Below are 24,586 nucleotides of genomic sequence, written 5' to 3'. Positions count from 1 at the left end.
AGTGTATATAGGGCCATACACAGTGTATATAGGGCCGTACACAGTGTATATAGGGCCGCACACAGTGTATATAGGGCCGTACACAGTGTATATAGGGCTGCACTGTCATGGTACATAGTTTTCCCTGTCCTGCATTTCTGTATAAAATGTCATGATGTGATGTAAATACCCATGCTCTTTCCCAGATCTTTGTTCCTCAACCATAATTTAACTTGGGCTTGTGTCAACACCGCTAGAGGACTCCCCATTGTTCTCTTAAGCAGGGGGAGAACTCACAGTACACATCTTTATAGACACATCGGAGCCATGCCATGGACTAAACCATCGACTAGGAGGGGGGAAACCTCTCCTCCCCTACCCTTGGGCTGTTCCCGGTAGCCCAAGACAATGGACTTATGCGTGACCAGTGTTGTGTTGGGAGATCTCTGGAGGAAGAAGTGTGGGGGCTCTTAGCTGCAGCAAGACCTCACGCCCGTCGGTGATTGTGGACTTATTATGAACCTTAGGAATAACATGGATTTTTGATTTGATATACTGCCTGCCTTAATAAACCCCGTTGGATCGTTCTTAGTCCGGTGGTCTCTTCTTGCTCTGCCGCATACCCCATCACAAACTGGTTGGCAGTGGTGGGATCAGAGCAGAAGGAATGGAGGACAACGGCCCATCAACTGCTGGAACCAGAGCCTCAGAGTACAAGAACTGGACTGTGGTGAGCTTACAAACAAAGGCCCGTGAACTGGGGGTCAGCTACAAGGGACTCTTAAAGGAGCAGCTAACTGAGGCTTTGGAAGAAGTTCGCCTGCAAGAGGACGCTGAGGAAGCACCTCCACGGCCAATGGAGGAAAGGCGACAGGCAGAGGTAAATACCCAAAAAAGTCAGTGGGCTGTGTGGTACGAGGAGGAGATGGCAATGATGGGAGAGGAGGTCTCCATAGACTATAAGATGGAGGTCATGCGAGGAGCTAAGGAGATGGCATAGCTGGAGAGGCAGATAGCTTTGGAAGCAGCTAGAAGCGCCAGACAGACTGTAACCCCAGCACCCACCATGAGGGAACTCCCCAGAGTGTCCCGCAAAGATTTCAAGCCATTCCAGGAGGCTGAAGGTGACATTGAGGGCTTCTTCCAGGACTTTGAGCTTCAGTGTCGATTAATGGAAGTCCCAGAAAGGGAGCGAGTCCGACATCTGGTGGGGCTCTTAGAGGGTGGAGCTGCCGCAGCCTATAGAGCTATGGACCCTCGTGGGAACTGTGAGTATGCAGACATTAAACGGACTATTCTGGAACACTACGCTGTGACCCCAGACACTTATAAGACCCAGTTTCGTACTTTGGCCTGTGATGAGGAGGTGTCCTTCAAGATGTATGCCCGCAGACTCAAACAAATATGTCATCGCTGGCTGGAGGGAGAGGAGGCCTTAACTTGGGGGGCATTCCTCCAGGTCATCTTGAAAGAGCAGTTTTACTTCAAGTGTCCCGCTGAGATCCGAGAATGGGTGCGTGAAAGGAGACCAGCCACAGTGGAGGAAGCTGCAGCTCTAGCGGATGAGGCTCTCACCATCAAGCCTCAATGGAAAAAATTACTACTCAGTGAGAAAAGAACTACCAGCCCCCCGACGATGGTGGCCCCTGGTCCTTCGGCCTCCCATACTCACCATCCCAATAAACCATCCACTCACGGTGACCTTCGTGTGACAGTGCCTCACATTACTCCTGCTCCGCCTTCGGGACTACGACGTGGAGGAAGAGTCCCAGAGCGCAGATGTTATAGATGTGGGCAGCCTGGGCATCTACAATTCCAATGTCCAGATGTTCGGAGGCAGGACAGCTACAGACCGCCTTTGCCGGTTCATTATCTACAGACACCCTCACCAGGAGAAGAGCTGGATTCAGTCCCTGACGACTTGCCAAGTGACTCCGATACCCTGGCTCCCATACCAGGAGTCTATGGGGTGCGAGCCCCAGCCACCTGTTCTTCTGACCGTCAGCACAAACATCTACAGGAGGTCATGCTGGATGGCCAAAAGGTTGTCGGCTTCCGTGACACTGGGACTTTTCTCACCATAGCCGATCCCCACGTACTTCAGCCAGAAGCAATTCAAAAGGGACCAGGAATTGCCATTGAATTGGCTGGAGGCACCCAGAGATATATTCCAAGAGCGAGGGTGACCCTGGATTATGGCTTTGGGGCCAAACAATGCGTGGTCGGTGTGATGAGCGGCCTCCCCGCAGACGTTCTTTTAGGAAATGATGTGGGACATCTGCATTGCCACTTCGTCGGTGCGGTAACCAGAAGTCAAGCCAAGAGAGCAGCAGATGGGGACGCATACAACTCATCCATGGAAATGAGGCCACCAGAACCGCCGACACCGCCGGTGAGTGATTCTTCTTGTGGGGACAATGTAAGTGATACCTGGGATAGAGTTCAGTTTCGACCTCAGCTGAGACAGGGCAGTTAGGGGAGAACAGGGAAAGGATTATCCGAGAAAATGGACTTTTGTATAGGGTTACCAATGCTGCCTCCCCAGATAAGCCCTGGACTTGTAACAAACAGATGATTGTTCCTCAGAAATACAGGATTCCCCTACTACACCTTGCTCATGATATCCCTACTGCTGGCCATCAAGGCAAAACCTGCACCGAGAGACGATTGACTCAAACCTTCTATTGGCCAGGGATTTCTCAGGCAGTGGCGCATTTCTGCTGAACTTGCGATATATGTCAGCGTAGAGGGCGACCCGGAGATCACCCAAAGGCCCCTCTGCAACCACTCCCTATCATAGAAGAGCCATTTCAAAGAGTAGCTGTCGATATCATTGGGCCTCTAGCTAAGCCAAGTAGATCAGGAAAGCAGTACATTCTCACTGTTGTGGACTACGCCACCCGATATCCGGAAGCTGTGGCCTTGTCCAGTATTTCTGCAGCCAAGGTGGCCGAGGCCCTGATTACCATTTTCACCAGAGTAGGATTTCCCAGTGAGATCTTGTCGGACCAAGGCTCCCAGTTCATGTCAGAACTAGTCCAGTGTCTGTGGCGCACCTGTGGAGTACGAGCGATTCGAACGACACCGTATCATCCACAAACAAATGGACTTTGTGAACGATTTAACGGCACTCTGAAGAATATGCTGAGGGCCTTCACGGACAGAGATTCAGACTGGGAGAAGTACCTACCCCATCTCTTGTTTGCCTATCGGGAAGTTCCTCAGGAGTCCACCGGGTTTTCTCCCTTTGAACTCCTCTATGGAAGAAAGGTCCGAGGACCCTTAACTCTGCTCAATGAATGCTGGGCGGGGCAAGTTGAAGATACAGGAGCCCCTGTTGTCCCTTATGTCCTAAAGCTGCGAGAAACCCTGGCTCAACTTGCTAGTTTCGCCCAGAGTCATGTGCATATGGCTCAAACCCGACAGAAGACCTGGTATGACCGTAAAGCACGCTATCGGGAGTTTGTAGAAGGACAACCGGTCTTAATGATTATTCCCCATCCACAAAATAAACTGCAGACCACGTGGGAGGGTCCCTTCCGGGTTCTCAAGAAACTAAATGACACCAATTACCTTCTTGCTCTAGATGATCAGGGACTAAGACAAAAGACTGTCCATGTGAATATGATTAAGGAATACCACGACCGGAACCTTCCAATGATAGCAAGCTGTCGGCTAGCTTCAGAAGACGGTCCAGAGGAAGAGGACTCCTTACCGGATCTCGTGGAAGCCACGAGAGCCCTGTCCACTGTGGAACAGGTTCCTCTGGGAGATCACCTGGACCCCTTACAGAAAGACCAGATGCTGGGAGTGCTTCAACAGAGACGGGCTGCTTTCTCATCTCAACCAGGTCGAACCACCGTCACCCAACATCATGTAGACACTCAGGGTATCCGTCCCATACAACAGGCTCCTTACCGCGTACCTGAATCAGTTTGAAACACCATGCAGCACGAACTGGAGGAGATGTTACAGCTGGGGGTAAACCAGGCCTCTCATAGCCCTTGGGCCTCTCCTGTGGTGTTAGTGACGCGCCCCCTGGGCCTGTGCTGCTGCTGCTGTGCAGGGGGAATACCCGGAGCCGGATCGCTGGGGGTTGTAGTTCTCCGTGGCGGTGACCCGGTCCGTGCCCAGGGTGGTCAAACCAGTGGCAGTCTATTTGTATTGTAATAAGTGTCCGACTACGCCACCTGTGGATTGCGGTCAGTGGGGACCGCCGCTGCGCTGCAGACCGCTGAGGCTGATGTTGTTTGCGCAGCTGAGTATGGGATGACTCCCCACGGGAGAAGTATTGCCTCAGGGCAGCTAATGTGGAAGATGATGGGAGTGATGGTGTGAGGGTCCCAGTGCTAATGGTGCAGGAGCGGCAAGGAATCACAGAGACGTGAGGTGCAGTTCAGGGTCTTTACTGATGGTACAAGGCAGACCCTCCCGGGAGTACTGGCTAGTATAAGGGGCCTGGTCAGTCTGCGAGCAAGCAGGAGTTCCCCTGGCCAGGTGGAGTTGTAGGCCTCCCCGTTTATCTGCACTCTTCCTGGCTACCTTGCTGTCAGCGGTTACAAGTAGCCCACGTCCCTGAGTATACCGTGTGGTGCTCACCCGTATGGCTGGTGACTTGGGGCCTTCTGTTAGCCTCCGCTCCTGGATGGCGGCGCTGGTCCCTTCTTTGTGACTGAGCCTCCGGGCTTCTATGGCCAGAGGACCTGGAATCCCCTGCCGGCTGGTTTCTGCTGCTGGGTATATCAGTCCCCACAGCCTCGGACTCCTGTGTCCGGCTTTAGTATCTTCGTCCAGGGCGAACTCTGCTCAGCTCCAGCCCCTGGACTTCTGCTACTGCTCCTACAGAGCTCCTAGTTCTTCCTTTCCCTCTCCAGGCTCTGACTGCTCTAATCCCGCCCCAGACCCAGTTTAAAAGGGCAGATTCCTCCCCTCCCAGGTCTGGGCGGACCGTGTTGCATGCTTAGGGATCCTGAGCAGAGAAACCTCCCACTTGCTCTCAGACATAATATCTCTATTACTGCGGCAACCAGACCCCTGGGGTGTCGCATTCCCCCCTAGTAAATTTTAGTACTCCGGGACTAAACACATTTTTGAAGAAACATAAATACAAGGTATAACAATAATAAGACAACATATTTACAAGAAGCTTTAGTCTGTAGAGGTCACGGCGTTTCCGTGACCGGGTGTCCATATCACCCAAGGTGAAGTTTATGAAACAAAGGGGGTGTCCATGTCACCCAACAAGGCGAAGTCTTGGCACAGAATAGGGGACCTGTCCAAAGCAAACCCCTTGCGTTGTCCTTGGGCGTGGCTGCAAGGGTAGACTAACTACTTTGGGCCGCAAGTAGGCCACGCCAGACAGGTTTTCTCTTCTGCGGCCGTCTTCACAAGAGGCACCAAGGTGCAACTATCTACAATACTGTTCCGGTTATCCAGCGTCCATAACCTGTTAGTCCAAATAAATCTGCAGGGTAACTGAGAAACATAATTAGTAACAGGCAACAAACATAAACCATAAACATTTTTCAATAAACAGTCAACTTTACAGTGCATTGGTTTAGATTCTCCAGCGAGCGGGCATCTGACCTCTAGTGACTCTAGTGGACCTACGGAGCTCACTAATTGGTTCTGCACTACAGGGTGTAGGAGGTGTTATGGGCAAGCTTGGCAGCTTTCTGCGCACTCTTTGGCTCACTAGGGGCACAGCAGGCTCACTACTAGCAGAGGGTTGATCCTCCTGTACTGCTGGTGTGGACTCTTCTGCCTCTTGGGCCGGCTGCTCTTCCAGCTCTACCGGTTCCTCTGTAGGCACTTGCGGGGCTGGCTGGAGAAAGGTGAGGACGGGTACCACGACAGCGCCGTTTACTTGTGTCCAAGACCGGGGGAAGCCTCCGAGTACGGTACTGATCATTTCTTCCCTTTCCTCTGCGGGTTGAGGGTTTTCTTGATCTTCTTCAGGGCTTTGCAGCTGCTCGGGACACTTCTTCAGGTGGTCTCTGGAGACAATGGCTGTGGTTTCTCCTCCATCCTTACTGATTACGCAGATTTTTGGGTTCTCATGGCTTGATGGCAGTACAGTGTACGGGTCCTTCCCCCACTGGTCGTCCAACTTGTGGAGCCGCCTCTTCCTCTTCAAGACCTGCTCTCCAGGTACCAGGGGAACAGCGGGAGCATACTGGTTATAAGCCTTCTCTTGCCTTTCTCTAGCTTGAGACAGACTTCGCTCGACGCTCTCCTGTACTTTCCGATACTGCTGCTGCCGTTCTGTATCCCAGTCTGCCTCTGGCGAGGTGTCCTCAGGCGTCAGGACTCCCATATCCAGGTCAATAGGCAGCTTACCAGGTCTTGCTCTCATTAGGTAAGCCGGGGTACAGTTGGTGGAACCTACAGGGATGTGGTTATACAGGTCCACCAGATCGGGCAGTTTCTCAGGCCACAGACTGCGTTCTTCCAGGGGCAACGTTTTTAGCAGATCTATCACCACCTGGTTCATCTTCTCGCAGAGTCCATTGGTTTGAGGGTGATAGGGCGTTGTTCTTATCTTCTTGCAGCCATACAGGTTGCAGAACTCCTGGAAGACCTCCGCTTCGAAGGCTGGTCCTTGGTCTGTCAACACTTGGTCCGGGTACCCGTGTGGACGGCAGAAGTGCTGCTGGAAGGCTCTAGCTGCTGTTTGAGCCGTTAAGTCCTTGACCGGGACCACCACCAGGAACCGGGAGTAATGATCTACGATTGTGAGGGCGTAGACATACCCAGATCTGCTTGGAGCCAGTTTCACATGGTCCAGGGCTACCAGTTCCAGTGGCTGTCTGGTGATGATGGGCTGCAAGGGAGTCTTCTGGCTGGCACGGTCCTTTCTTCTCAGGTGGCACGGGCCACAGTCTCTGCACCACCTCTCGATGGCTCCTCTCATGCCTACCCAGTAGAACCGTTCACGCAACAAGAACTCCAGCTTCTTCCATCCGAAGTGTCCTGCTCCGTTGTGGTATGCCTCCAGAACCATAGCCGCGTCTCGTCTTGGGACCACTACCTGCCAGGTCAACTCATGTGTTCGAGAGTTAACCATTCTCCGGCACAGCTTCTCCCTGTAGAGGAACAGCTTACTTTTCTCCTTCCACAGTTGCTTAGTCTCCTCCGGAGCGTCTGGGTCAAGACAGGCATCGGCTTGGGTCAGCATTTCCTTCACCAAATGGACTGCGGGATCACTGTCTTGCGTCTCCGCCCAGTTGTAGTGGGGCAAGGGATTGAATGTCACGGAGCGCCTGTCCCTCACACGGTGGGAATACAGGGTAATCCCATGACGGTGGAACGCAGGGAGCTCAACTTCTTCCAGATCTTCTGGATCTTCCCCTACGTCCGGTAAGTTCGGCATTCTAGACAGGGCATCCGCGATGGCATTTGATCGTCCTGCCCGGTATTTGATGGTGAATTCAAAGTTGGACAGGCGGGCCATCCATCTCTGTTCCAGGGCACCGAGCCTTGCAGTGTCCAAGTGTGTCAACGGGTTGTTATCCGTGTACACGGTGAATTTGGAGGAGGCAAGGTAATGCTTGAAACGTTCGGTCACTGCCCACACTACTGCCAGGAACTCCAGCTTGAATGAGCTATAATTCTCAGGGTTCCTCTCCGTGGGCCGTAGCTTTCGGCTGGCGTAAGCGATTACCCGTTCTTTCCCCTGCTGGATCTGGGACAGTACGGCTCCTAGCCCGATGTTGCTTGCGTCCGTGTGGAGGATAAAGGGCTGGCTGTAGTCTGGATATGCCAGGATTTCATCCCCCGTGAGGGCCATCTTCAGCTGGCAGAAGGACTCCTCTTTCAGCTTTTCCCAACTGAAGGGCGGCTTCTGGTATTTGGCTTTCCGCGATTGACCTATCAGGAGGTCCTGCATAGGGGCTGCCATTTTGGTGAAACCGGGAATGAATCTTCGGTAGTAGCCTACCAACCCGAGGAACTGCCGCACTTCCTTTATGCTGGAGGGTCTTGGCCAGTCCTTAATCACAGTGATCTTATCAGGGTCGGGAGCCACTCCGTCAGCACTCACCACGTGTCCCAGGTACTGAACCTTTGGTTTCAGGAGGTGACACTTGGAGGGTTTCACCTTTAGGCCGTAATTCGCCAGAGCTTCGAACACTTCTGCCAGGTGTTTCAGGTGGTCCTCGTAGGTCTTGGAATAGACGATGACATCGTCCAGGTATAACAGGACCGTCTCGAAGTTCCGGTGTCCCAGACAGCATTCCATCAACCGTTGGAAGGTTCCTGGTGCGTTGCAGAGCCCGAACGGCATACAGTTAAATTCGCTGAGACCCATCGGGGTGGTGAATGCGGTCTTCTCCCGGTCCGCCTCTGCTACAGGAACCTGCCAGTACCCGCTAGTGAGATCCAAAGTAGAGAAGAAGTTAGCAGATTTTAATGCAGCTAAGGACTCTTCTATCCTTGGTAACGGGTACGCATCTTTGTGTGTGATACGGTTGACCTTCCTGTAGTCTACACACATTCTCATGGTGTTGTCTTTCTTTTTCACTAAGACTAGTGGAGCTGCCCAGGGGCTACAGCTGTCACTGATTACCCCAGCCTCCTTCATGTCTCTAAGCATCCCCTTGGCGTGTTGGTAGTGTGCCGGGGGTACGGGTCGGTATCTCTCCTTTATGGGAGGATGGTCTCCCGTGGGGATGTGGTGTGCTACCCCCTTTACTCGCCTGAAGTCTAGCGGGTGTTTGCTAAACACTCTCTCGTACTCTCGAACCACCCGATAGACTCCCTGTTTCTGGTGTGAGGGAGTGGAGTCAGTACCCAAATGCAGTTGCTGACACCAGTCCTCCATTGGTTTCTTAGAGCCGTTACCTTCCTCTGGTTGAGATGGAGGCAAGGGTTCCACGGCCTGTACAGAGTTCTGGTTGATGGTGAACAATTTGGCTAGCGTGGCATACCGAGGCAGGTGTACTTCTCTCTCCCCGATATTTATGATGCGAACGGGCACCCTCCCATGGCGTACATCGACCACCCCCCGTGCTGTCAAAATGGTGGGCCTACTGTCTGAGTAGACGGGTTCTACCATTGCTTGGTAGTCTCTACCTCTTAGACCAATAGCTGCCCGGCACCAAATCATCATCTCACTTTTTGGGGGCATGGCAATAGGGAACGGGTCACACATTCTCACGCTACCTATCTCACCACCAGATAGTTCCACCTGTTGCCGCTTCATCAGTGCCCGGATCTCTTTTTGGAGCACACGCTGCTGGCCGGAACTGGCGTTCTTGGCAACCTGCTGTAAAATGAGAATCACCTCTGCAAGACAATTTTCAATCACATTAGTTCCCAAGGTTATTCTAGGGTGACTCTCATGACGGTCTATGTCCACTATTATCAGTCCTTGTGCCGCCAGTTCGACTTTACCGATCTTAATGGTCACCTCTTTGAATCCCACCTGCGGCACGGGCTGACCATTGCTGGCGATGATACTCAGGTCGTCATCTGGGTAGCGGGTTATGTCCGAGTCATTCCAGTACTGTTTAAAGAGCACGTACGGGATGGTGGTCACCTGTGACCCAGTGTCTAGTAGGGCACTCATAGGAATGCCATCCAGTACCACAGGCAAGATTGGACGTCCCCCTACGTATTTATCACGCCAGTTTGATGGGCCTAATGGTCTTATGCCTGGGGGTTGGCCCTCTACCCCAGGTTGTGCCTGTTTAAATGACAGTACCTTGCCACATGTCCGGGTTGATTGCAGCGGCGGCAGATGGGTCGTCCATCCTCGTTGTATCTGTCGCTGGGTCTTCCTCTGGCCGGTGGGGTCCTCCTCAGTCGGCGCCACGGGACGTCCTCCGGTCCGGATGCCAGCTGGATCTTTCCTGGAGAAGAGACCTGTAAAGACTGCACAGTTCTGGTTAGCGCGGCAACGCTCTTAGTCAGCTCTTGGACCTGATGGTGCAGGTCTGTAGCCGGGTCACTGTTTAAAGCCTGCGCATCAGCTCCCACAGGCTCTGCAGACAAGGGCGCCGTCCCCTGGTGGTAAGTGATAGCAGGGCGCCTGTGGGTCACAGCGCCACCTGGTGCCGGTTCTAGGAGCACCCGGATGGCTCTGTCCTTGAACTGTGCAAAGTCCAGGTCAGGGTCCTGTAAGGCCATTGCCCGCAACTGGGTTCGGTGGGCATTGCACAGTAGACCCTCAATGAATTGTTCGGTCAACAGCTTATCTTCATTTCCCACGCTGTCAGGGTCTGCCTGCTTAATGGCTCTCAGGGCCTCTTGTAGGTTTAGAGCATAGTCTCTTATACTCTCATTTGCCCGTTGTTTGCACCCATAAAATCTTAGTTTTATTTCGGCTGAGGTGCGGGTGTCAAACGTGTCTTTCAGCCGGGCTAGTATCTCTCTGACAGTCCTCTTCCTCCCAGGTGGCCAGGACTTTACCTCCCTTTGGGCTGCCCCGATTAATTGGGCCACCAGGATGCTCACTTTTTGCTCTTCTGTGAGGGGGTATACCTGGAAGAGGCTATCCAGTCTTTCTCTAAAGTCATTTAGAGTATGTGACTCCCCTGAGTAGTGGGGTGGCCAGGTTGCCCCCGGGATATAGGGCATGGTGAATGGCATGACTGCTGCAGCGGTTGCGCTGGCGGTGCCTGTGGCAGTGGAGCTCCCCTCGGTATCCGGCATCCTCCTCCCCCCTAGTGGACTGTGGCCTACCTTGTGATGCTCTTCTTCCGTAGGCCGCGGCTCCGCAGTCGATCGTCGGGGTTGAGGACCTGGCGTCACGCTCCGATGACGTCAGCGTCGCTCTTCCTCCCTTCCAGGACCTTGCGCAGCGTCAGAGCGTGGGGCGGAGCTTCGGATCTCGCGCGCTTTCGGCGTCCACGCCCCTCTTCTTCCCGTGCGGCGTCCCGAAGATGGCGTCCGAAGGCGGGAAGCAGCTGCGGATGGCGGGAAGAAGGCAGAAGACGGCGGGAAACGGTCCAAGATGGCGTCTGATGGCGGGAATCGGCTCCGGATGGCGGGAAACGACTCCGGACGGCGGGAAACTTCACCACAGGTAAGTATAAAAGTCTCTTTTTCAGACACGCAGTACCGGTGGTTGCGGGCACGAAATCCTGCCGACTACGCCAAAGTTGACGCGCCCCCTGGGCCTGTGCTGCTGCTGCTGTGCAGGGGGAATACCCGGAGCCGGATCGCTGGGGGTTGTAGTTCTCCGTGGCGGTGACCCGGTCCGTGCCCAGGGTGGTCAAACCAGTGGCAGTCTATTTGTATTGTAATAAGTGTCCGACTACGCCACCCGTGGATTGCGGTCAGTGGGGACCGCCGCTGCGCTGCAGACCGCTGAGGCTGATGTTGTTTGCGCAGCTGAGTATGGGATGACTCCCCACGGGAGAAGTATTGCCTCAGGGCAGCTAATGTGGAAGATGATGGGAGTGATGGTGTGAGGGTCCCAGTGCTAATGGTGCAGGAGCGGCAAGGAATCACAGAGACGTGAGGTGCAGTTCAGGGTCTTTACTGATGGTACAAGGCAGACCCTCCCGGGAGTACTGGCTAGTAAAAGGGGCCTGGTCAGTCTGCGAGCAAGCAGGAGTTCCCCTGGCCAGGTGGAGTTGTAGGCCTCCCCGTTAATCTGCACTCTTCCTGGCTACCTTGCTGTCAGCGGTTACAAGTAGCCCACGTCCCTGAGTATACCGTGTGGTGCTCACCCGTATGGCTGGTGACTTGGGGCCTTCTGTTAGCCTCCGCTCCTGGATGGCGGCGCTGGTCCCTTCTTTGTGACTGAGCCTCCGGGCTTCTATGGTCAGAGGACCTGGAATCCCCTGCCGGCTGGTTTCTGCTGCTGGGTATATCAGTCCCCACAGCCTCGGACTCCTGTGTCCGGCTTTAGTACCTTCTCCCAGGGCGAGCTCTGCACAGCTCCAGCCCCTGGACTTCTGCTACTGCTCCTACAGAGCTCCTAGTTCTTCCTTTCCCTCTCCAGGCTCTGACTGCTCTAATCCCGCCCCAGACCCAGTTTAAAAGGGCAGATTCCTCCCCTCCCAGGTCTGGGCGGACCGTGTTGCATGCTTAGGGATCCTGAGCAGAGAAACCTCCCACTTGCTCTCAGACATAATATCTCTATTACTGCGGCAACCAGACCCCTGGGGTGTCGCATTAGTACCAAAGAAGGATGGGAGTACTCGATTTTGTGTGGACTACAGACGACTTAATGACCATACTGTCAGTGATCCTTACCCAATGCCCTGTATTGACGAACTTCTAGACCGAATGGCTGGATCCCGATATGTCACTACCTTAGATCTCAGTAAAGGATACTGGCAAATTCCTCTGACGGAGGAAGGGATGGAGAGGACGGTCCGCTTTTATAACCCCCTTTGGTCTGTATGAATTTCTAAGCATGCCTTTTGGAATGAAAAATGCCCCGGCAACCTTCCAGAGAATGGTAGATCAGATCCTCCGGGGATGTGGGGACTTTGCTTGTGCCTACTTAGATGATATCGCCATCTTCAGCCAGACGTGGGAGGAGCATCGGAATCAAGTAACAGTTGTTCTTGACCGGATTCTTGCAGCCGGCCTAACCATTAGACCCGATAAATGTCAATTGGGGATGGGTGAAGTCCAGTACCTAGGGCATAGAGTAGGGGGAGGGAAGCTCCGTCCAGAACCTGCAAAAGTCCAGGCTATTAGAGACTGGCCTGTACCCCAAACTAAGAAACAAGTTATGGCTTTTTTGGGCACTGCCAGCTACTACCGAAAATTTGTTTCTCATTTTAGCACTGTGGCCAAGTCTCTTACCGACCTGACCAAGAAAACGATGCCCAGGCTGGTAATCTGGACTCCAGCCTGTGAGGAGGCTTTTAACCGGCTGAAGGACGCCCTGGTCTGTGACCCTGTTCTGGCTGCTCCGGACTACAAGAGGCGATTCATTGTGCATACGGACGCCTCTGCTTATGGATTGGGAGCTGTACTCAGCCAGGTGAATGCAGCGGGGGACGAGCACCCCGTCGCCTACCTCAGCAGGAAACTGCTGGACCGGGAAGTGGCCTATGCAACTGTGGAAAAAGAATGTCTGGCTATAGTGTGGGCCCTCCGGAAACTAAAGCCGTATCTGTATGGACGAGAATTCTCTGTGGTTACTGATCACAATCCCATCACCTGGCTGAACAGAGCTTCTGGGGACAATGGACGCTTACTACGATGGAGCCTGGCTCTGCAACCCTATAACTTTACCATACAGTATAGAAGAGGGAGCCAACACCAAAATGCAGATGGACTGTCCAGGCAGGAGGAGCCCTGAGTCCGGTCAGTCCTGCCTGTGTGTACTTAACAAGCGACCTGTAGAGGTCCCTCGTACGTACACAAAATTGGAGGGGAAGGAATTGTCATGGTACATAGTTTTCCCTGTCCTGCATTTCTGTATAAAATGTCATGATGTGATGTAAATACCCATGCTCTTTCCCAGATCTTTGTTCCTCAACCATAATTTAACTTGGGCTTGTGTCAACACCGCTAGAGGACTCCCCATTGTTCTCTTAAGCAGGGCGAGAACTCACAGTACACATCTTTATAGACACATCGGAGCCATGCCATGGACTAAACCATCGACTAGGAGGGGGGAAACCTCTCCTCCCCTACCCTTGGGCTGTTCCCGGTAGCCCAAGACAATGGACTTATGCGTGACCAGTGTTGTGTTGGGAGATCTCTGGAGGAAGAAGAGTCGGGTCTCTTAGCTGCGGCAAGACCTCACGCCCGTTGGTGATTGTGGACTTATTATGAACCTTAGGAATAACATGGATTTTTGATTTGGTATGCTGCCTGCCTTAATAAACCCCGTTGGATCGTTCTTAGTCCGGTGGTCTCTTCTTGCTCTGCCGCATACCCCGTCACATGCACACAGTGTATATAGGGCCGTACACAGTGTATATAGGGCCATACACAGTGTATATAGGCCTGTACACAGTGTATATAGGGCTGTATACAGTGTATATAGTGCCGTACACAGAGTATATAGTGCCGTACACAGTGTATATAGGGCTGTACACAGTGTATATAGGCTGCACACAGTGTATATAGGTCCATACACAGTGTATATAGGTCCATACACAGTCTATATAGGCCTGTACACAGTGTATATAGGGCCGTACACAGTGTATATAGGGCAGTACACAGTGTATATAGGGCAGTACACAGTGTATATAGGGCCGTACAGAGTGTATATAGTGCGTACACAGTGTATATAGGGCTGGTCACAGTGTATATAGTGCCGTACACAGTGTATATAGAGCCGTACAGAGTGTATATAGTGCGTACACAGTGTATATAGGGCTGTACACAGTGTATATAGAGCCGCACATAGTGTATATAGAGCTGCACACAGTGTATATAGGGCTGTACACATTGTATATAGTGCCGTACACAGTGTATATAGGGTCGTACACAGTGTATATAGGGCTGTACACAGTGTATATAGGGCTGTACACAGTGTTTATAGTAGTGTACACAGTGTATATAGGGCTGCACACAGTGTATATAGGGCCGTACACAGTGTATATAGAGCTGTACACAGTGTATATAGGGCCGCACACAGTGTATATAGGGCAGTACACAGTGTATATAGTGCTGTACACAGTGTATATAGGGCTGTACACAATGTATATAGGGCTGTACAGTGTATATAGGGCTGCACACAGTGTATATAGGGCTGTACAGAGTGTATATAGGGCTGTACACAGTGTATATAGAGCCGCACACAGTGTATATAGGGCCGCACACAGTGTATATAGTGCTGTACACAGTGTATATAGGGCCATACACAGTGTATATAGGGCCGCATACAGTGTATATAGGGCTGTACAGTGTATATAAGGCGGTACACAGTGTATATAGGGCTGTACACAGTGTATATAGAGCTGTACACAGTGTATATAGGGCTGTACAGTGTATATAGGGCTGTACACAGTGTATATAGGGCCGTACACAGTGTATATAGTGCTGTACACAGTGTATATAGGGCCGTACACAGTATATATAGGGCCGTACACAGTGTATATAGGGCCGTACACAGTATATATAGGGCCGCATACAGTGTATATAGGGCTGTACAGTGTATATAGGGCTGTACAGAGTGTATATAGGGCCGCATACAGTGTATATAGGGCTGTACACAGTGTATATAGGGCCATACACAGTGTATATAGGGCTGTACACAGTGTATATAGGGCCGTACACAGTGTATATAGAGCCGTACACAGTGTATATAGAGCCGCACACGGTGTATATAGGGCCGTACAGTGTATATAGAGCTGTACACAGTGTATTTAGGGCCGTAAACAGTGTATATAGGGCCGCATACAGTGTATATAGGGCTGTACAGTGTATATAGGGCTGTACACAGTGTATATAGGGCCGTACACAGTGTATATAGGGCTGTACACAGTGTATATAGAGCTGTACACAGTGTATATAGGGCTTTACAGTGTATATAGGGCCGTACACAGTGTATATAGGGCCGTACACAGTGTATATAGGGCTGTACACAGTGTATATAGGGCTGTACAGTGTATATAGGGCTGTACACAGTGTATATAGGGCCGTACACAGTGTATATAGAGCTGTACACAGTGTATATAGGGCCGCATACAGTGTATATAGAGCTGTACACAGTGTATATAGGGCTGTATAGTGTATATAGGGCCGTACACAGTGTATATAGGGCTGTACACAGTGTATATAGGGCCGTACACAGTGTATATAGGGCTGCACACAGAGTATATAGGGCTGTACAGAGTGTATATAGGGCCGCATACAGTGTATATAGAGCTGTACACAGTGTATATAGGGCCGCATACAGTGTATATAGAGCTGTACACAGTGTATATAGGGCTGTATAGTGTATATAGGGCTGTACACAGTGTATATAGTGCTGTACACAGTGTATATAGGGCAGTACAGTGTATATAGGGCAGTACACAGTGTGTATAGGGCTGTATAGTGTATATAGGGCTGTACACAGTGTATATAGTGCTGTACACAGTGTATATAGGGCAGTACAGTGTATATAGGGCCGTACACAGTGTATATAGAGCTGCACACTGTGTATATAGGGCCGTACACAGTGTATATAGGGCCGTACACAGTGTATATAGGGCTGTACACAGTGTATATAGGGCCGTACACAGTGTATATAGGGCTGTACACAGTGTATATAGGGCTGTACACAGTGTATATAGGGCCGCACACAGTGTATATAGAGCTGCACACAGTGTATATAGGGCCGTACACAGTGTATATAGGGCCGTACACAGTGTATATAGGGCTGTACAGTGTATATAGGGCCGTACACAGTGTATATAGGGCCATACACAGTGTATATAGGCCTGTACACAGTGTATATAGGGCTGTATACAGTGTATATAGTGCCGTACACAGAGTATATAGTGCCGTACACAGTGTATATAGGGCTGTACACAGTGTATATAGGCTGCACACAGTGTATATAGGTCCATACACAGTGTATATAGGTCCATACACAGTCTATATAGGCCTGTACACAGTGTATATAGGGCCGTACACAGTGTATATAGGGCAGTACACAGTGTATATAGGGCAGTACACAGTGTATATAGGGCCGTACAGAGTGTATATAGTGCGTACACAGTGTATATAGGGCTGGTCACAGTGTATATAGTGCCGTACACAGTGTATATAGAGCCGTACAGAGTGTATATAGTGCGTACACAGTGTATATAGGGCTGTACACAGTGTATATAGAGCCGCACATAGTGTATATAGAGCTGCACACAGTGTATATAGGGCTGTACACAGTGTATATAGTGCCGTACACAGTGTTTATAGTAGTGTACACAGTGTATATAGGGCTGCACACAGTGTATATAGGGCCGTACACAGTGTATATAGAGCTGTACACAGTGTATATAGGGCCGCACACAGTGTATATAGGGCAGTACACAGTGTATATAGTGCTGTACACAGTGTATATAGGGCTGTACACAATGTATATAGGGCTGTACAGTGTATATAGGGCTGCACACAGTGTATATAGGGCTGTACAGAGTGTATATAGGGCTGTACACAGTGTATATAGAGCCGCACACAGTGTATATAGGGCCATACACAGTGTATATAGGGCCGCATACAGTGTATATAGGGCTGTATAGTGTATATAAGGCGGTACACAGTGTATATAGGGCTGTACACAGTGTATATAGAGCTGTACACAGTGTATATATGGCTGTACAGTGTATATAGGGCTGTACACAGTGTATATAGGGCCGTACACAGTGTATATAGTGCTGTACACAGTGTATATAGGGCCGTACACAGTATATATAGGGCCGTACACAGTGTATATAGGGCCGTACACAGTATATATAGGGCCGCATACAGTGTATATAGGGCTGTACAGTGTATATAGTGCTGTACAGAGTGTATATAGGGCCACATACAGTGTATATAGGGCTGTACACAGTGTATATAGGGCCATACACAGTGTATATAGGGCTGTACACAGTGTATATAGGGCCGTACACAGTGTATATAGAGCCGTACACAGTGTATATAGAGCCGCACACGGTGTACATAGGGCCGTACAGTGTATATAGAGCTGTACACAGTGTATTTAGGGCCGTAAACAGTGTATATAGGGCCGCATACAGTGTATATAGGGCTGTACAGTGTATATAGGGCTGTACACAGTGTATATAGGGCCGTACACAGTGTATATAGGGCTGTACACAGTGTATATAGAGCTGTACACAGTGTATATGGGGCTTTACAGTGTATATAGGGCCGTACACAGTGTATATAGGGCCGTACACAGTGTATATAGGGCTGTACACAGTGTATATAGGGCTGTACACAGTGTATATAGGGCTGTACAGTGTATATAGGGCTGTACACAGTGTATATAGGGCCGTACACAGTGTATATAGAGCTGTACACAGTGTATATAGGGCCGCATACAGTGTATATAGAGCTGTACACAGTGTATATAGGGCTGTATAGTGTATATAGGGCCGTACACAGTGTATATAGGGCTGTACACAGTGTATATAGGGCCGTAGACAGTGTATATAGGGCTGCACACAGAGTATATAGGGCTGTACAGAGTGTATATAGGGCCGCATACAGTGTATATAGAGCTGTACACAGTGTATATAGGGCCGCATACAGTGTATATAGAGCTGTACACAGTGTATATAGGGCTGTATAGTGTATATAGGGCTGTACACAGTGTATATAGTGCTGTACACAGTGTATATAGGGCAGTACAGTGTATATAGGGCAGTACACAGTGTGTATAGGGCTGTATAGTGTATATAGGGCTGTACACAGTGTATATAGTGCTGTACACAGTGTATATAGGGCAGTACAGTGTATATAGGGCCGTACACAGTGTATATAGGGCAGTACAGTGTATATAGGGCCGTACACAGTGTATATAGAGCTGCACACTGTGTATATAGGGCCGTACACAGTGTATATAGGGCCGTACACAGTGTATATAGGGCTGTACACAGTGTATATAGGGCCGTACACAGTGTATATAGGGCTGTACACAGTGTATATAGGGCTGTACACAGTGTATATAGGGCCGCACACAGTGTATATAGAGCTGCACACAGTGTATATAGGGCCGTACACAGTGTATATAGGGCCGTACACAGTGTATATAGGGCTGTACACAGTGTATATAGGGCCGTACACAGTGTATATAGGGCTGTACACAGTGTATATAGGGCTGTACACAGTGTATATAGTGCCGTACACAGTGTATATAGGGCCGTACACAGTGTATATAGGGCTGTACAGTGTATATAGGGCTGTACACACTGTATATAGGGCCGTACACAATGTATATAGGGCTGTACACAGTGCATATAGGCCTGTACACAGTGTATATAGGGCTGTACATAGTGTATATAGGGCCGTACACAGTGTATATAGAGCTGTACAGAGTGTATATCGGGCTGTACACAGTGTATATAGGGCTGTACAGTGTATATAGGGCCGCATACAGTGTATATAGGGCTGTACACAGTGTATATAGGGCCATACACAGTGTATATAGAGCTGTACAGAGTGTATATAGGGCTGTACACAGTGTATATAGGGCCGTACACAGTGTATATAGAGCTGTACAAAGTGTATATAGGGCTGTACACAGTGTATATAGGGCCGTACACAGTGTATATAGTGCTGTACACAGTGTATATAGGGCCGTACACAGTATATATAGGGCCGTACACAGTGTATATAGGGCCGTACAGAGTGTATATAGGGCCGCATACAGTGTATATAGGGCTGTACAGTGTATATAGGGCTGTACAGAGTGTATATAGGGCCGCATACAGTGTATATAGGGCTGTACACAGTGTATATAGGGCCATACACAGTGTATATAGGGCTGTACACAGTGTATATAGGGCCGTACACAGTGTATATAGAGCCGTACACAGTGTATATAGAGCCGCACACGGTGTATATAGGGCCGTACAGTGTATATAGAGCCGTACACAGTGTATATAGGGCCGTACACAGTGTATATAGGGCTGTACACAGTGTATATAGGGCTGTACACAGTGTATATAGTGCCGTACACAGTGTATATAGGGCTGTACACAGTGTATATAGGGCTGTACAGTGTATATAGGGCTGTACACAGTGTATATAGGGCCATACACAATGTATATAGGGCTGTACACAGTGCATATAGGCCTGTACACAGTGTATATAGGGCTGTACATAGTGTATATAGGGCCGTACACAGTGTATATAGAGCTGTACAGAGTATATATAGGGCTGTACACAGTGTATATAGGGCTGTACAGTGTATATAGGGCAGCATACAGTGTATATAGGGCTGTACACAGTGTATATAGGGCCATACACAGTGTATATAGAGCTGTACAGAGTGTATATAGGGCTGTACACAGTGTATATAGGGCCGTACACAGTGTATATAGAGCTGTACAAAGTGTATATAGGGCTGTACACAGTGTATATAGGGCCGTACACAGTGTATATAGTGCTGTACACAGTGTATATAGGGCCGTACACAGTATATATAGGGCCGTACACAGTGTATATAGGGCCGTACACAGTATATATAGGGCCGCATACAGTGTATATAGGGCTGTACAGTGTATATAGGGCTGTACAGAGTGTATATAGGGCCGCATACAGTGTATATAGGGCTGTACACAGTGTATATAGGGCCATACACAGTGTATATAGGGCTGTACACAGTGTATATAGGGCCGTACACAGTGTATATAGAGCCGTACACAGTGTATATAGAGCCGCACACGGTGTATATAGGGCCGTACAGTGTATATAGAGCCGTACACAGTGTATATAGGGCCGTACACAGTGTATTTAGGGCCGTAAACAGTGTATATAGGGCCGCATACAGTGTATATAGGGCTGTACAGTGTATATAGGGCCGTACACAGTGTATATAGGGCTGTACACAGTGTATATAGAGCTGTACACAGTGTATATAGGGCTTTACAGTGTATATAGGGCCGTACACAGTGTATATAGGGCTGTACACAGTGTATATAGGGCTGTACAGTGTATATAGGGCTGTACACAGTGTATATAGGGCCGTACACAGTGTATATAGAGCTGTACACAGTGTATATAGGGCCGCATACAGTGTATATAGAGCTGTACACAGTGTATATAGGGCTGTATAGTGTATATAGGGCTGTACACAGTGTATATAGGGCTGTACACAGTGTATATAGGGCCGTACACAGTGTATATAGGGCTGCACACAGTGTATATAGGGCTGTACAGAGTGTATATAGGGCCGCATACAGTGTATATAGAGCTGTACACAGTGTATATAGGGCCGCATACAGTGTATATAGGGCTGTACACAGTGTATATAGGGCTGTACACAGTGTATATAGGGCCGCATACAGTGTATCTAGAGCTGTACACAGTGTATATAGGGCTGTACACAGTGTATATAGTGCTGTACACAGTGTATATAGGGCAGTACAGTGTATATAGGGCAGTACACAGTGTGTATAGGGCTGTATAGTGTATATAGGGCTGAACACAGTGTATATAGTGCTGTACACAGTGTAAATAGGGCAGTACAGTGTATATAGGGCCGTACACAGTGTATATAGGGCAGTACAGTGTATATAGGGCCGTACACAGTGTATATAGAGCTGCACACAGTGTATATAGGGCCGTACACAGTGTATATAGGGCCGTACACAGTGTATATAGGGCTGTACACAGTGTATATAGGGCCGTACACAGTGTATATAGGGCTGTACACAGTGTATATAGGGCTGTACACAGTGTATATAGGGCCGCACACAGTGTATATAGAGCTGCACACAGTGTATATAGGGCCGTACACAGTGTATATAGGGCCGTACACAGTGTATATAGGGCCGTACACAGTGTATATAGGGCTGTACACAGTGTATATAGGGCTGTACAGTGTATATAGGGCTGTACACAGTGTATATAGGGCTGTACACAGTGCATATAGGCCTGTACACAGTGTATATAGGGCCCTACACAGTGTATATAGAGCTGTACAGAGTGTATATAGGGCTGTACACAGTGTATATAGGGCTGTACAGTGTATATAGGGCCGCATACAGTGTATATAGGGCTGTACACAGTGTATATAGGGCCGTACACAGTGTATATAGAGCTGTACAGAGTGTATATAGGGCTGTACACAGTGTATATAGGGCCGTACACAGTGTATATAGAGCTGTACAAAGTGTATATAGGGCTGTACACAGTGTATATAGGGCTGTACAGTGTATATAGGGCTGTACACAGTGTATATAGGGCCGTACACAGTGTATATAGAGCTGTACAGAGTGTATATAGGGCTGTACACAGTGTATATAGGGCTGTACAGTGTATATAGGGCTGCACACAGTGTATATAGGGCTGCACACAGTGTATATAGGGCTGTACAGTGTATATAGGGCCGCATACAGTGTACATAGGGCCACACACAGTGTATATAGTGCTGTACACAGTGTATATAGGGCTGTACAGTGTATATAGGGCTGTACACAGTGTATATAGGGCCGTACACAGTGTATATAGAGCTGTACAGAGTGTATATAGGGCTGTACACAGTGTATATAGGGCTGTACAGTGTATATAGGGCCGCATAGAGTGTATATAGAGCTGTACAGAGTGTATATAGGGCTGTACACAGTGTATATAGGGCTGTACAGTGTATATAGGGCCGCATACAGTGTATATAGGGCTGTACACAGTGTATATAGGGCCGTACACAGTGTATATATAGCTGTACAGAGTGTATATAGAGCTGCACACAGTGTATATAGGGCCGTACACAGTGTATATAGGGCCGTACACAGTGTATATAGGGCCGTACACAGTGTATATAGGGCTGTACACAGTGTATATAGGGCTGTACAGTGTATATAGGGCTGTACACAGTGTATATAGGGCCGTACACAGTGTATATAGAGCTGTACAGAGTGTATATAGAGCTGCACACAGTGTATATAGGGCCGTACACAGTGTATATAGGGCCGTACACAGTGTATATAGGGCCGTACACAGTGTATATAGGGCTGTACACAGTGTATATAGGGCCGTACACAGTGTATATAGGGCTGTACACAGTGTATATAGGGCTGTACACAGTGTATATAGTGCCGTACACAGTGTATATAGGGCTGTACACAGTGTATATAGGGCTGTACAGTGTATATAGGGCTGTACACAGTGTATATAGGGCCGTACACAATGTATATAGGGCTGTACACAGTGCATATAGGCCTGTACACAGTGTATATAGGGCTGTACATAGTGTATATAGGGCCCTACACAGTGTATATAGAGCTGTACAGAGTGTATATAGGGCTGTACACAGTGTATATAGGGCTGTACAGTGTATATAGGGCCGCATACAGTGTATATAGGGCTGTACACAGTGTATATAGGGCCGTACACAGTGTATATAGAGCTGTACAGAGTGTATATAGGGCTGTACACAGTGTATATAGGGCCGTACACAGTGTATATAGGGCTGTACAGTGTATATAGGGCTGCACACAGTGTATATAGGGCTGCACACAGTGTATATAGGGCTGTACAGTGTATATAGGGCCGCATACAGTGTACATAGGGCCGCACACAGTGTATATAGTGCTGTACACAGTGTATATAGGGCTGTACAGTGTATATAGGGCTGTACACAGTGTATATAGGGCCGTACACAGTGTATATATAGCTGTACAGAGTGTATATAGGACTGTACACAGTGTATATAGGGCCGTACACAGTGTATATAGAGCTGTACAGAGTGTATATAGGGCTGTACACAGTGTATATAGGGCTGTACAGTGTATATAGGGCTGTACACAGTGTATATAGGGCCGTACACAGTGTATATAGAGCTGTACAGAGTGTATATAGGGCTGTACACAGTGTATATAGGGCTGTACAGTGTATATAGGGCCGCATACAGTGTATATAGAGCTGTACACAGTGTATATAGGGCTGCACACAGTGTATATAGGGCTGTACAGTGTATATAGGGCCGCATACAGTGTATATAGGGCTGTACAGTGTATATAGGCCTGTACACAGTGTATATAGGGCTGCACACAGTGTATATAGGGCTGTACACAGTGTATATAGGGCCGTACACAGTGTATATAGAGCTGTACACAGTGTATATAGGGCCGTACACAGTGTATATAGGGCTGTACACAGTATATAGGGCCGCATACAGTGTATGTAGGGCCGCATATAGTGTATATAGGGCTGTACAGTGTATATAGAGCTGTACACAGTGTATATAGGGCTGTACAGAGTGTATATAGGGCTGTACACAGTGTGTATAGGGCTGTACAGAGTGTATATAGGGCTGTACACAGTGTATATAGGGCTGCACACAGTGTATATAGGGCTGTACAGTGTATATAGGGCTGCACACAGTGTATATAGGGCTGTACAGTGTATATAGGGCCGCATACAGTGTATATAGGGCTGTACAGTGTATATAGGCCTGTACACAGTGTATATAGGGCTGCACACAGTGTATATAGGCCTGTACAGTGTATATAGGGCTGCACACAGTGTATATAGGGCTGTACACAGTGTATATAGGGCCGTACACAGTGTATATAGGGCTGTACACAGTATATAGGGCCGCATACAGTGTATATAGGGCCGCATACAGTGTATATAGGGCTGTACAGTGTATATAGAGCTGTACACAGTGTATATAGGGCTGTACAGAGTGTATATAGGGCTGTACACAGTATATATAGGGCCGTACACAGTGTATATAGGGCTGTACACAGTATATAGGGCCGCATACAGTGTATATAGGGCCGCATACAGTGTATATAGGGCTGTACAGTGTATATAGAGCTGTACACAGTGTATATAGGGCTGTACAGAGTGTATATAGGGCTGTACACAGTATATATAGGGCCGTACACAGTGTATATAGGGCTGTACACAGTATATAGGGCCGCATACAGTGTATATAGGGCCGCATACAGTGTATATAGGGCTGTACAGTGTATATAGGGCTGTACAGTGTATATAGAGCTGTACACAGTGTATATAGGGCTGTACA

At 49.1% G+C, this 24,586-nt stretch overlaps 1 protein-coding gene across 1 annotated transcript in view; it reads left to right on the top strand.

The window, feature by feature from the left end:
- RPS4X (ribosomal protein S4 X-linked) overlaps nucleotides 1-24,586 on the top strand; it is a 528,117-nt gene that overhangs the window by 323,899 nt on the left and 179,632 nt on the right. The window lies entirely within an intron of this gene.

The sequence above is a fragment of the Phyllobates terribilis genome, unplaced genomic scaffold (genome assembly GCF_046119375.1).
Source record: "Phyllobates terribilis strain yellow unplaced genomic scaffold, ASM4611937v1 Scaffold_7__3_contigs__length_470593459, whole genome shotgun sequence".
NCBI lineage: Eukaryota > Metazoa > Chordata > Amphibia > Anura > Dendrobatidae > Phyllobates > Phyllobates terribilis.
Note: the sequence above shows the minus strand (reverse complement) of the source record. Positions and strands in the feature narration are given on the sequence as shown.